The following is a 12,634-nucleotide window of genomic DNA, read 5'->3' as shown; positions in this document are numbered from 1 at the left end:
TGGGGTTTCCTGTGCTCAATTGCAGAGGTGACAGAGGGGCTCTCCCGCCTGCCTTTGCCAGAATGTTCTTTCCAGATAAGCTTTCATTTTCACTCCTTTCTGTAGCAGTGGGTAATGCTGAAGATGAATTGAAGTTTTTATAGCCTTCCTACTTGCAGACTCCCCCATTCTCCCGCATTGTTTATTCAACTTTTTTCCCTTCCATATGGATTTAGTGCTTGAGATGACTCTGCCATCCGGCAGGGGTGCCCCAACTCAGTCCCTGGGTGGCCGCTGCCAGTGGGGAAGGCAGCCGACTCAGAGAGGTTGACAAACCAGGGTGGTGGATCCGCTCACCCTACAAGCACACAGTAGGACTGGAGGGGGAAAAGACAGACAAAAGACTGCCATAAAATGAACAAAAAGGAAGCTCCTGTTTTTGTCGGGCTTAAGGAAAGCAATGGAGGACTATACTGAAAAGCACTAAGCCCTGTAAAGCTCAAGCTAATAATAATCACAAAACTAGTAACGTCTGCATGGTATTTTGCCGTTTATAAAATATTTTTATCCCATGTATTCTCACCTGTGAAATGTTATTGCTATCACCATTTAACGGATGGGAAAACCAAGGTTCTAAGAGGTTACCCGGCTTGCTAAGGTTCCCTCAGTCAAGCAGCAGAGCTGGGCCTGGGATTTGGGTCTCTCAGCTCTGACAGGTGCTCTGTAGTGAGAGGAACAGTCCATCTCTGTACCACACGACCCTGTTCAGGCTACAGCCCCTTGGACACAGAATCACTGCCCTGTGACCTCCTTTCGGGTGATCGTCCATGACTCATTCTTCTCCATATTCCCAGGGACTAGCACATAGTAGGTGCTCAGGAAATGATGAAAGACTGAATAGGGAATTCCCTGGCGGTCCAGTGGTTAGGACTCTGAGCTTCCACTGCTGGGGGCCCAGGTTCAATCCCTGGTTGGGGAACTAAGATCCCACAAGCCACATGGCTCAGCAAAAAAAAAAAAAAAAAAAAAAAGACTGAATAGCTGTCTGCCAGGAACCATAGTGATCCTGCTATCTCCAGAACAGTTCACGTGAGCTGGGTGCTCACAATATCAGGCACAAAACCATTCAAGAGAGGTTGTTATTATTAGACCCATTTAAGAGAAGAGGAAGCCAAAGTTGAGTAACGAGCTGAAAGTCATTAACTTGGGCAGTTTGGCACCAGAGCCTGAGCTCTTGACTCCCCACTGCATCAAACTGTCTCTCACTGCAGGAGACTGACTTGAAGGGCCTCACCCTTTCAGGAGCGTTGGTGGATCCGTCTTCATCCTGGTGCAAATCACCTGACCTGTTTCTGTCCTGAGAGAACTCATGAAACTTTTCTTAATTACCTGGGGGATCTTTGCAGAGATTTCACGAGCAGATACATGTGAAAGCATTTGGAAAAGCAAAGCACATTATCCAGATGCCCAGTATTATAATAATTGTTGACCGCTGTCTGTACCTTCAGCTAGACTGCTGCAACCCCAAAGCCTGCAGCAGCGTTATCAGCTGGAGTCAGGATGATAATGAGAAACATAACTGGACACCTAGAACAACCAAAGGGCAAAGGATGAAAGAGGCCCTTTGTGTGTATCTCCTCTGACCCTGTGAATAATTATAACTCAGTGAATGGGTTCTTTTTTTTTTTTTTAGGCAGAATAATTCTTTACTTATTTATTTTTTTTATTTTTGGCTGTGTTGGATCTTCGTTTCTGTGCGAGGGCTTTCTCCAGCTGCGGCAAGCGGGGGCCGCTCTTCATCGCGGTGCGCGAGCCTCTCACTATCGCGGAGCACATAGTGTTGTTGCGGAGCACAGGCTCCAGACGCGCAGGCTCAGTAGTCGTGGCTCACGGGGCCTAGTTTCTCCGCGGCATGTGGGATCTTCCCAGACCAGGGCTCGAACCCGTGTCCCCTGCATTAGCAGGCAGACTCTCAACCACTGCGCCACCAGGGAAGCCCAGTGAATGGGTTCTGAGTTAAGGGAGTGGGGCTGACACTCCGGCATTCGGCTCAGGCTAGGTCTACCCAGTGTTAACTCTGAGCTTTGGCATCCTTCTACGTTGCCCTCCATTTGGAAAACACACACACACACACACACACACACACACACACAATTACTATCTGGTCCTGCTTTACAATTTAATCTTTCTCTTAGGACGCTGATTTCTACACTGATTTATTCAACAAACATTGATAGAGGGTTGGTCAGCCAAACTAAGGAACCAAAGAGGAAAACACCCTCTGGGAAGCATTAGATTTGGGACATTTACTTAACTTTTCATCTGCAACATGGGCGTAGCCACACCTGAATTGTGAAGACTGGAGTCCACGTGGTACAGAGTTCTGCAAGTTGTATCCTTCGTGAGCGGCTCTCATCCCCATCCAAAGGAGGCGGACCCGATCGTGCAAACCTGTGATTACTCGGACAAAGATCAGCGCTGAGGTGGGGGACAGTCCAAAGGCCTGAATGTGCTGGGAGCACGAAGGCAGAGGCAGATAAGATTTAGACTTTCTGCTGTAAGGTTAAAGACTTGGAGTCCCTGGATCTCGGGTTTGCGAACGCGTGGGAGGAAGTGTCCGCTGGGGGGCGGGTCGCGCGGGGACACCGAAGGGGAGGCACATTCTAGCGCCTCGGGTTTGTAGGAGGTTGATTATGGGTGGGATTCACATTCCTCGTGACTCACCCCCCATCGCCTCCTCTCGGCATCCTGGGTGTCTCCCATCCGAGCCTGGGGCGCGAAGATCCCTCGCAAGGTGGCTCCTGGGACTGTGGGGTGGGAGGGGCCGGATGGGGCGCCCCCTCTGTCAGGCTGGCTGATAAGTGTCACTTCCTCCTTGGATTTCGCGCCTCCGGGAGGGGAGCCCCTGCCTTTGCCCCCATCTCGGCTCCCAGAGGGCAAGACCTCCCAGGCCCCCAGCCTCCTCCCCAAGGCTGGACGCACAGAGGAAGTCCGCAGATCGAACTTTCCCCCGGGGCGCGGCAGCTCCGCGCCATCCGCAAGGATGAGACCCGGGCGGAGGCAGGCGGGGGGCGGGGCTCGGGGCGGCTCCCGAGCCGGAGAGGGCAGCCCCGGGCGCGGGGCCTGGGGTGAGAGTGGGGACCCCCCCACGGCAGCGCTCCTTCCGCCCGCCGGACTGGGGCCGAGCCTCGGGGGCCTCCGCCGAGCGCGCGGAGCCCGGCGCGTCCCTCTCTCGCCCCGCCACCTTGGAGGGGCCTGGGGGCGGCTCCCTTGCCGGGTCCCCAGAGGACTGGGCGGGGCGGGGGCGAGTGTCCGTGTCCCGCCCCGGCCCCGCCCAGCCCGGAGCCTCTCCGGACGCAGGGAGGGGTAGGGCGGTTCGGCCCGGAGTGCCCGCGGCGCCGCGCTCCTGCAAGATCCCGGCCGGGTAAGTGGCGCGGGGCCGGGAGGCCGGGACGGGGACCGAGAGGGTCGGGTCCTCACCCCCCCTGCCCAGCCGTGGCGCGTCCCCCAGGGATCGGGGTCGCTGAAAGTCAAGGGGACCTGGGGAGGCGCGCCCGGCGCGGGGGCGGGGGCCCGGGCGTGACAGCTGCGGGCGGGCGGGTATTTTTAGTTTAAACCCAACCATTTCCTGCCGCCTGCGAAATCCCCTAGCCTTTCTGCTCCCCAATCCTGGAGGTTCGGTCCCCAGGAAAAAGCCCGTAAGCCCCGGGCAGCGCGTCCTCGGAGGGCCGGGCGCCGCCTCCAATCTTCGCTCTGCCTCCACTTGGGGCGAGCGGACCTGTCCCTGCGGGCTCGCGCCGCCGCGTGTCCCCGGACCGGGCGGTAAACGCCGGCAGGAATACCCGCTCCGGGCGACCACGAGCTCGCTCCGTAGTGCCTGAGAGAGCCCAGAGCCCATGGTAGGAAGAGGAAGCCGCACCCGCAGGCAGGATCAGTTTCCTTCAGAGCCCCCGGCTGTGCAGCCTTGGGCAAGCTTCTCAGCCTCTCTGAGCCTCATCCCACATCTCTAAAGGAGGGGAGAGTGAGGGCAGAAATCTCTTGTGGGGCCTGAAGGAGCCCCACATGGATGCTGACTCCTCTTAGAATCTTCAGATCTTGACTCCAAACAGTGGATCTGGTGGACGTGGCCTGTTGGTCGTCCCAGGAGCAGTGAGTGCCCAGCGCAGCCCACTGACCTCCGCTTCAAAACTCTAAGGCGGGGAACTCCAGCTGCGGTGGGGTGATAATAAATGTTATTGTTTTATCACTTTGGCCCTGAAGCTCTGGCCCAAGGCTGCCCTGGGACCCTCTCCCAGGTTCCTCCTGGCACTAATGAGGGGCCTTTTACAGCCAAGGGCTGCCAGTGGGGGAGCCTGATGTGCCCGGAGCGGGGGCGGGGGGGGGGGCATGCCTCGTTTCACATGAAGGAGGGCAGGAGGAGACAGTGGGGAAAAGTGACTGTCCTCCCAGTAAAGGGAGCATGTCACAAAATCGCTGCCCTTCTGAGCTTGACAGGACAGCCTCCTTCATCCAGAGGAAACAGGTCCAGAGAGGGGGAGTGATTTGCCCAGAGCCACACAGCCAAAAACAGAACTTGACTCTTGAAGGGTCCAGCCCTGCCTCCTGCACAGCCAGGACAGCCAACAGCTATCAGAGGTCAGGAGCTGGGAGGCAGAGGGGGGAGTGCACTGTGCCAACAGGCTGTTTTGCCCTGTTTCCTGTAACCATGCCCCAGCGGAGCTCTCTGACACGTGTGGGTCTGTGCATTCCTCAGGCAGACGGCCACAGCTGTGCCAAGCCTGCAGGCCCTGGGGCATCATGTGCAGCCAGAGAGGCCCCTTGGAGGGCAGCTGGAGGGGGTGTGGGCTGGGAGGGCTTATTTCTGGAACTCATTCCTCTCTTCCTGGGGCTCCTGAGGAGAGGACCTGAGGCTTTGCTGGCGGCTCTGAGGGGAGTAGTGAGAATCTGGGCTCAGGTTTCTGCCCCAGGGTGCAGGCTGGCCTCCAGCGCATGCAGGCACCCTTCAGGGGAAGTCTGAGTTCCTTCTGTCTCCATGGGAACAAACCTCTAGCCCGGGTGTTTTGCATGTTTTCCCACAGCTTGGGACCTGTCCTTGCCTGGGTGGCCCCTCTGCCTTGTGATGCAGAAACCTGGGGCGGGGACTGTTGGGGGAACAGGCTTGGCTGCAGGGTGACCGTGACCTCCATGCTGGGGAGGCAAGACCGGGCAGGTCCAGCACAACCTCCAAAGCGCCCTGGAGCCCCTGGGTGCCCGGTGGGCAGTAGGGCCTCCCGTATTGCTCAGCTGTTAGAAAGGAGGGTGGACGTCAGACTAGCTGTTCCAGCCCTGCCTTAGCCTTTTCTCAGATGTGTGATCGTGGAAACGTTACTTCGCCTTTCAGGGCTTCAGTTTGCTTCCCCACGAGATGGGATGACCATACCGCCCGCTGAGAGAATGAAATGGGACTTCCCTTCAACAGTGTTCCGTGCGTGTCCGCCTCAGCACATGGGAGCAGGTGTCACAGTTTGGGGTGATGGGGTCTGGTTAGGACACCTGAGTTTCCTCCCCCTCAGTTCCACCCTCTCCCCCTCTGTCTTGATGTCCCCATGTCTGTCAAATGGCGGGTGGCCTTGATCATCTCCCTCCGAGCTCTTCTGGCACTGAAAGCTGGCCCTTGACCCAGGCAGAGAGATTTGAGAGGCACCAGGAGGGGACTCCAGGGGACTCTGGGCTCTTAGGCAGCATTTCCTGTCTCTCACCTCCTAGGATTCTGACCGCAGGCAAGGCTGCTACTCCTGGCCCAGGGACAGATGAGGAGAGAGATACAGACGCCAGGAGTGGTGGAGTCAGGATTTGAACTCGGGGCTTTTTTTTTCCTTTCCTTTTCTTTCCTCCTTCCCCTTCTTCCTCTTCTTCTTCTTCATTTTAATTGAAGTATAATTGATTTACAATGTTGTGTTAATTTTTGCTGTACAGCAAAGTGATTCAGTTATACATATATGGTTTTTTTTAAATTTTATTTATTTATTTATTTATTTTTGGCTGCATTGGGTCTTTGTTGCTGTGTGCGGGCTTTCTCTAGTTGCGGTGAGCAGGGGCTACTCTTCATTGCACTGCATGGTCTTCTCATTGAGGTGGCTTCTCTTGTTGTGGAGCACGGGCTCTAGGCACGTGGGCTTTAGTAGTTGTGGCTCGCGGGCTCTAGAGCACAGGCTCAGTAGTTGCGGTGCACGGGCTTAGTTGCTTCGCGGCACGTGGGATCTTCCCGGGCCAGAGCTCAAACCCGTGTCCCCCTGCATTGACAGGCGGATTCTTAACCACTGCACCACCAGGGAAGTTCTATATATATATTCTTTTTTCTAATATTCTTTTCCATTATGGTTTATCATAGAATACTGAATATAGTTCTCTGTGCTATACAGTAGTACCTTGTTGTTTATCCATTCTATACATAATAGCTCACATCTCCTAACCCCAGCCTCCCACTCCATCCTTTCCCCAGCCCCCTCCCCCCGGCAACCACAAGTCTTGAACTCAGGGCTTTTGACTTGATGCTCTTCACTCCACCACACTGCCTGTCTCAGACGATACAAGGACAGTGTTATACGTCAATTATCAGGAGGACAGTACTGATGAGGCAGGATCCAATCAACGTTAAGACATTGGCATTTGCTGGAAGAAGTGGATTCCAAACTTTTTTTTTTTTCCCGTAATATCTAAAAGTAGCCCAGCTGGATCACAGAGAGAGGAACCTGGGAGGAGCCGATGGAAGTTGGGGAAGTGTCTGTCCACCCTCTCGGCCCCTACCCACCGGCCAAGGAATCTTTGCTTCAGGACTTAAGGATGAATTCCCTGGCAGTGAGCAGCTAGGAAGGAGATGGGGGGACGGACGGTCCTGGCAGCAGAAGCCTTGATTTTGTCATCATCAAAACAGAGTTAAGAGGCCCCAATACCTCCCGGTGGGGTTGCTGGGAGGATAAATGAGACAACTGGAGACAACGCTCAGTGGAATGCTTGGCGTGGGGGGGACACACCAGAAAGAGGCGTTACCATGGTGTTATTATTACTAATCCTCCTAATGTCGTTGCAACAATGTAGTGTGGCCTGCACCTCTTGCCTGGATTTCCAGGCTGCACATTTGGCAAAGGGAATCCTAGCATACCCAGAATACTTTGAAAGACTCAGGGGAAAGGCAGAGGCTGCTTAGGAAATTAGAAAGGTCAAAACACAAGCACACTAACATGAGTTGACTAATCTATATACATCTCATGTAATATATACATGAGATGTAAAATGGTGGCAAAAAGCAAGAAGGTGATTACCTTAAATAAAAGTCAAGTATCACCTTGGGCTGGGGGGAGAGGAGATTGGTATTGAGAGGGTCATGGTCGGGGGGGGCAGGGGTTATGAGGGAATTCACCTTGTAATTACTTGTGAGTACAGGTATGTTTCATGCATCCCTCTATACCTAGATCCTGTTTCACAAATTTAAGCAGGTTTAAAAAAAAAAAAGGCAAGGGAATGATAATGCAAAATCAAGGTGGTCATCTGTGGTGGGGGAGAGGATACAGGGTCAGCCTGCTCCATTCTCAGTGGGATCCACTGGTTCTGTGGGCTCGGGGGCATTATTTAAAAATATTTTTATGCTTCATCACTTGCAAATAAGAAACAAATACATATACAATGTATATAATATGTAAATAGAATACATATATAATGTAATACAATGTATATTCCATTGTTTATATATCAAATCATACATACAAATAAAATTAGAAGGTAATATAGAGCATTTTCACAAAGCTCTCTTAGAAATTCACACACCTCCCAGAGATTCAAATGTTAATCTGCCTGTGTTTAAAAAATAAAACAAACACAAATCCTGTTGTATAACAGACACATGGTTTCTCATTCAGTAGAAGTAATCTCCCTCTTCTGAAGTCATAACAAGAAAGTGACTTTCACACTCTACCATCTCAGATGATCAACAGGACTTTTTAAAGTCTTGGCCTCATGATTTATGCTTCTGAAATCAGAAAATCCTGGCGTATTTGAGCTGGGAGGAACCTCAGGTCCCCTGGACCCATCTGCCGGTTTTACGGCCGAGGGAATGCGAGGCACGTAGTTAGAGAAGACAGTTCGCTCTGTGCTGCTACTACTGACTCTCATCAGGACCCCACCCACCACACCTGTGCCGCTACTACTGCTAGTACTGCAAGGCAGGGAAACGGGTGGTATATCTGAGATTAAACTGATGCGATCGTTTCAATTTTACAAAGTCAGAAGAGAGCTACAACAAGCGGTGACCACAGCACTTCCGGGACTTCCGTGGACAGAAACATCACCGAAGGAAATATACAAGCAGTGCCTTTCCTCCTGGAAGCCCTCTTAGGGCTCCTCCTACTCTTTGCAGGGCATGCTTGATATATTTATAAATTATCAAAGCAATTTCGTGCCATGGATGTGGTGATCCCCATTTTTCAGTTGGGGAAACAGGTTCAGAGAGGTTAACTGTCTTGCCCCAAATCATATGACAGGTAAGCGATGAGGCAGGAGTTTCACCCCAAGGGAGTACTAAAGAGACGAGAAACTGTTTTAAGTGTGCTGTGTGTGAGCACACCCTTCACTCCTCAGAAGCCAAAGCCCACAGTGGCCACTGGTTGAAGTCAAGAGTTTTATTTGAGATCTGGAAAGGGCTGAGCCCCTCCCAAGTGACATTTGCTGAAATAATGCAGCAGGGCTGACTCACTGGGAGAGCCTCTTTCCTTGTTGTTGCAAAGAGCTGGCCTTTCTGTGATGCTAGGAGGTGCCCTCATTCACAGACCTGTTTGACCTTCACCTGGGCTGGTCTCCGTTTCCTGCCCTTTAAAAAGGGAGGTTGGAATTAGGAGATCTCTAAGGTGCCTTGAAGTCTGAATGTTTCCTCTCATCCAAGAACCACAGCCTCACGGTAGGTGTTTGGGGACCTTCAGTCTGGCCGCTGCAGTCTGCCCCCCTGCCCCTCCCAGGAGGGGTCAGGTCACTTAATCGGGTGATTCCCTGCTTATCTGCCTCCAATGCCCCCCCCCCCCCGCCCCCTTGCTCTAAGGATTAAGTCCCAAGCCTCCAGCCTACTGGGCTGGCATTTCATGCTTTCTACCGCTGGGCTACTTCCCGGTCCCACGAGGCGCCAGACTCATCCCGATCTTTCCCACCTCCAGACTGTGCTCCAGAGGTTACCTCTGCCCAGCTGTTACCTCCCCACCAACACCTGGCTAGACATCACCTCCTCCTAGAAGTCTTCCTCAACTACCCGGTCAGGGTTGGTGATTCTGTTTCCATGGTCTCATTGCACTTTGCAAGTGATAGGTAGTTTTCAGTTTTCGTGTTGATTTCCTGCTAGACTATGACCTCCTGGAGGGCAGGCATAGAGGATTATTTATTCTCACATCCCAACCAGAAAGAGGTTATTATTATTTTCATTATTATTATTTAGCGAAAAGGCTTTACGGTTTAAAACAGGATCTTACAAACTTGAGGGCAGCTGATGCTCATACCACCCCTGAATGAAGCGGTCAGGGCACTTCCTAATAATTCCCAGGACACAGAGGAGAAAGGTGACCGGAGGCTGGGGAGAGAAGGTGTCACGCGCCTTCTCTCCCTTTGTGGCCCTCTTCAGGGGACTTTCTCCTTGGAGAACCGTCCATCTTCCTGGACTCTCCCGGGTCTGGCCCTGGAACTCTGGACACATCTCTTGGCCTCTCTGGGACTCAGACCTGACGTTTGTTCTCTCTCCTGTTCACGCCCAGCGTTTGCGCCGGGTCTTCCTTCTTGCTCCTTCCTCTGCATGAAGCGTGCCTCCCCCAGGCCTTTCCGTGGCTGCTCCTTCTTTTCTTGGAAATCTCACCTCACAGTCACAGCCTCCAGGGGGTCATCCTGCCCACCCAGTAATGCCCATCCCATCCCCTGCCCCTCTCTACCCTGTCCTTATCTCCCTGTTTTATTGTCTCTCTAGCACTTATCACTACCTGAAATTATCTTAGTTATTTATTTACAATCGAGTTTAGCTTCTGTCTCATCTACCTGAAAACTCCAGGAGGGTGAGATTGTTTTTCTGTCCCCAGAGCAGCCTGGCCGTTGTAGCTGCTCAACACGTATTTACGGAATGCAGGAATGAATGGATCAATGAATGAATGAAAGAATGTCTAAGCTGATGGGCTGGATGGGAAGCCGTGAGCCCCCTTGCCTGGTTTATCGTGTCAGTTAACATCTGTTCAGCCCTTACTGAAGTTTCTCTGCGTTTTCTCTCTTTATCTTCACAACTGTTCCGTGACGTGTGCTCCGATAGTCCCGTTTACAGTGAGGTTAACTCAACTGTCCTCAGCTAGCTCACAGTGAAGTTAAGAACTGAACTCAGACTATCTGATCCCAGAGCTCATGCAGGTCTACATTGGCCTTTCCATGCTGGGAGTGCACTGGGCAGGACGCGGTGAGTCAGACCCAGGACTCAGGCCTCCTTACCAGGGCTTCTAGTTCTTTCTCTGCAATCCCCAAAGGCTCTCACACTGCCAGGCCATTCCTCAAAGGAAATCCTCTCTGTGTGGAAATCCTCTCTGTGTGTCATAGGGGTTCAGGAATGCCACGGGTTTCCCAGAGCTGGGGCCCACCCTGGAGCACCCTGCCCTGCACACGCCCTTTGCTAGCTTGGACCCAAGGATCTCCACCTGCGGCTGGCTCACCAGCTGTCCGAACTTGGTGACCGCAAGCCGGTGGCTGTAGATTGGATGTGGGCCAGTTGGGGTTGCCAGGTTACATTCCTTTCCTCAGAGCCTGGCAACCATCGAGCCTGGTTTATGTAATTGGCCTATTTATCGGTTTGTTGATTTCAAACTCAACTTTGCTCAGAAATAATTTTAGAAAATGGATTTTTTAAAAAGTCCATCTTGTGGTGTCTCATCCCCATTTCCTTCTGGATAAAACCACCTGAAAGCTTAAGTCTTTGCTTGTTGCTGCTTGCTCCCTTGAGGAAGGGAGGGGAGGTCCCCATAAGTTCCTATATTTGTCCCCTATTGGAATCGGCTCCTGGCTGGAGCCAACTTTGCTTCGGGAGCCCTAGAGGCACACGTTTGTGCCAGAGATCTGGGCCCTTCCGCCCTGGAAGCTGCTCTCCTTGGGCAGCCGCATTCCTTCAATGCGCTGACTGAGATGGACACGTCCCTGCCCTGGGTGGGAGCAGTCTGGTGGGGGGAGGTAGATGCTTTAAACAGACTGTCCCATCCCAGGGACTATGGCTCAGCTCCCAGGGAGCTGGGAGAGGCCCCATGATGGACCCTTTAATTTTGTCCTTTTGGGCCTCAGTTCCCTTCTCTGCAAAGTTGGGGGGGGGACACGTGCTACACTCTTCACCGGGCTTGGTATGTGTGAGCAGGTATCACAAGCCACAAAACCCCGCCTGGAGCTAAGGGATTGTTAAATGCTAGTTTAGCCCACAGAGCAAGGTGTCACCTGTCTTCCTATGCAAAGGAGAGGTAGACCTTCTACTTTGCCTGATTTTTCTCTGCTCTTGGGCCTGAGGTGTGGAACCGGCAGCCTGGAATGGTGACATCAGACAGACCTGGGCTGAGACCCTGATTCTGCCACCTGCAGTGTGATCTTGGCAAGTCACATAAGCTCTAGGGGCCTGGACAACTCGCCGGTTCAGGGGGTCTGGTCACACCTTCCCTGCAGAGCTGGTGTGAGGGGCAGATGTGATCACAAGTTTACGAGGTATTCCCAGCTCCAAGCAGGTGCTTGGTCCCACTTCCGGTCTCTTCCTTCTCCAGCCTTCCCGAGCACTCCCCATTCACCCGAGGCGCTCCCTAGCTGGGAGGTGACTTTGATGACAATTTGGGTCACTTGGAAGGGAGCTCGGCGCTTCCGCCTGCCTCGGCCCCGGCACTGGCACTTGTTGGATCCAGCGCAGCTGCTGGTGAGTCAGCCCAGGCTCAGGTGTTCTTGGCCGAGGCCCGTCCGGGGGGGGCGTGATGGGCTGGAGTCGACCCAGCCTAAACCTGTCCCCTTCGGAGGACTCTTATTGGGGTACACAGGGTGCAGACCACATACCTCAGTCATTCGTTTCCTTCCCAAGGTCCCAGCCATCCCTAATGGCCAATGCAATTTTGTTCTTTCGTAGAATTAATTATGGGAAAAAAGTCAATGTCACCACTCCAGGCCCTATTGTCTGACTCCCAGTCTGGCCTCGGGGTCCCTTTCAATACAGCGAGGGAGCTTAAACTAGATCAGAGCTCTGAGTTTGGACCAGGGGGCTACTAGTAGCTGACAGGATGACTGTGGTGCACTAACTGAGAGCACAGGTGACATAACTCCCTTCTGTCTTCCTCTCCATCTTCCTTCTTTTTAATCCTTCTGATTATCCTATGTTCTCATCATCACCTGGGCGCCGCCTTCGGCTAAAGGGTGAATCTCTGGACCTGGGACTGCTTATCTGTATTTTGTCAAAGCTCCCCGGGTGATTCTCGTGCACAGAGATAGTTGAGAAGCCCTGGATTTTGTGCAGAGACCATCTCCGTGTGGAGCTAATCTGGTCTGACCCCTCTCTGACACTCGCCCATCTCTCTCTATGGGCTGACCACCAGATAGAGATAAATAAGTGGTGTTTATATTCATTGCATTTATTCCTTTTGATGTTCTATACATG

At 52.8% G+C, this 12,634-nt stretch overlaps 1 protein-coding gene and 1 long non-coding RNA gene across 9 annotated transcripts in view; one reads left to right on the top strand and one right to left on the bottom strand.

The window, feature by feature from the left end:
• Positions 1-2,270: 2,270 nt before the first annotated feature.
• Positions 2,271-3,029, bottom strand: LOC132359967 (uncharacterized). The gene is made up of 2 exons (XR_009500992.1): positions 2,704-3,029; positions 2,271-2,430 (listed from the first exon to the last, which is right to left on the bottom strand). It is a non-coding gene; the product is annotated as an uncharacterized LOC132359967 (long non-coding RNA).
• Positions 3,030-3,158: 129 nt separating this feature from the next.
• The window catches only part of SYNE3 (spectrin repeat containing nuclear envelope family member 3), a 99,024-nt gene continuing 89,548 nt past the window's right edge, over positions 3,159-12,634 (top strand). For 3 of the 8 annotated variants that reach the window (XM_059914944.1, XM_059914943.1, XM_059914938.1), the window contains exons 1-3: positions 3,376-3,403; positions 4,474-4,614; positions 5,360-5,443. The gene's annotated coding sequence lies outside the window, so the exon portion shown is untranslated. Of the gene's footprint in view, positions 3,404-4,465; positions 4,615-5,359; positions 5,444-12,634 lie in introns of all 8 variants that reach the window. The other 5 variants (XM_059914941.1, XM_059914940.1, XM_059914946.1 and 2 more) reach the window with 5 other exon arrangements.

The sequence above is a fragment of the Balaenoptera ricei genome, chromosome 2 (genome assembly GCF_028023285.1).
Source record: "Balaenoptera ricei isolate mBalRic1 chromosome 2, mBalRic1.hap2, whole genome shotgun sequence".
Classification (NCBI taxonomy): Eukaryota; Metazoa; Chordata; class Mammalia; order Artiodactyla; family Balaenopteridae; genus Balaenoptera; species Balaenoptera ricei.
The sequence above is the reverse complement of the archived record's forward strand: the minus strand, read 5'-3'. Positions and strand labels throughout refer to the sequence as shown.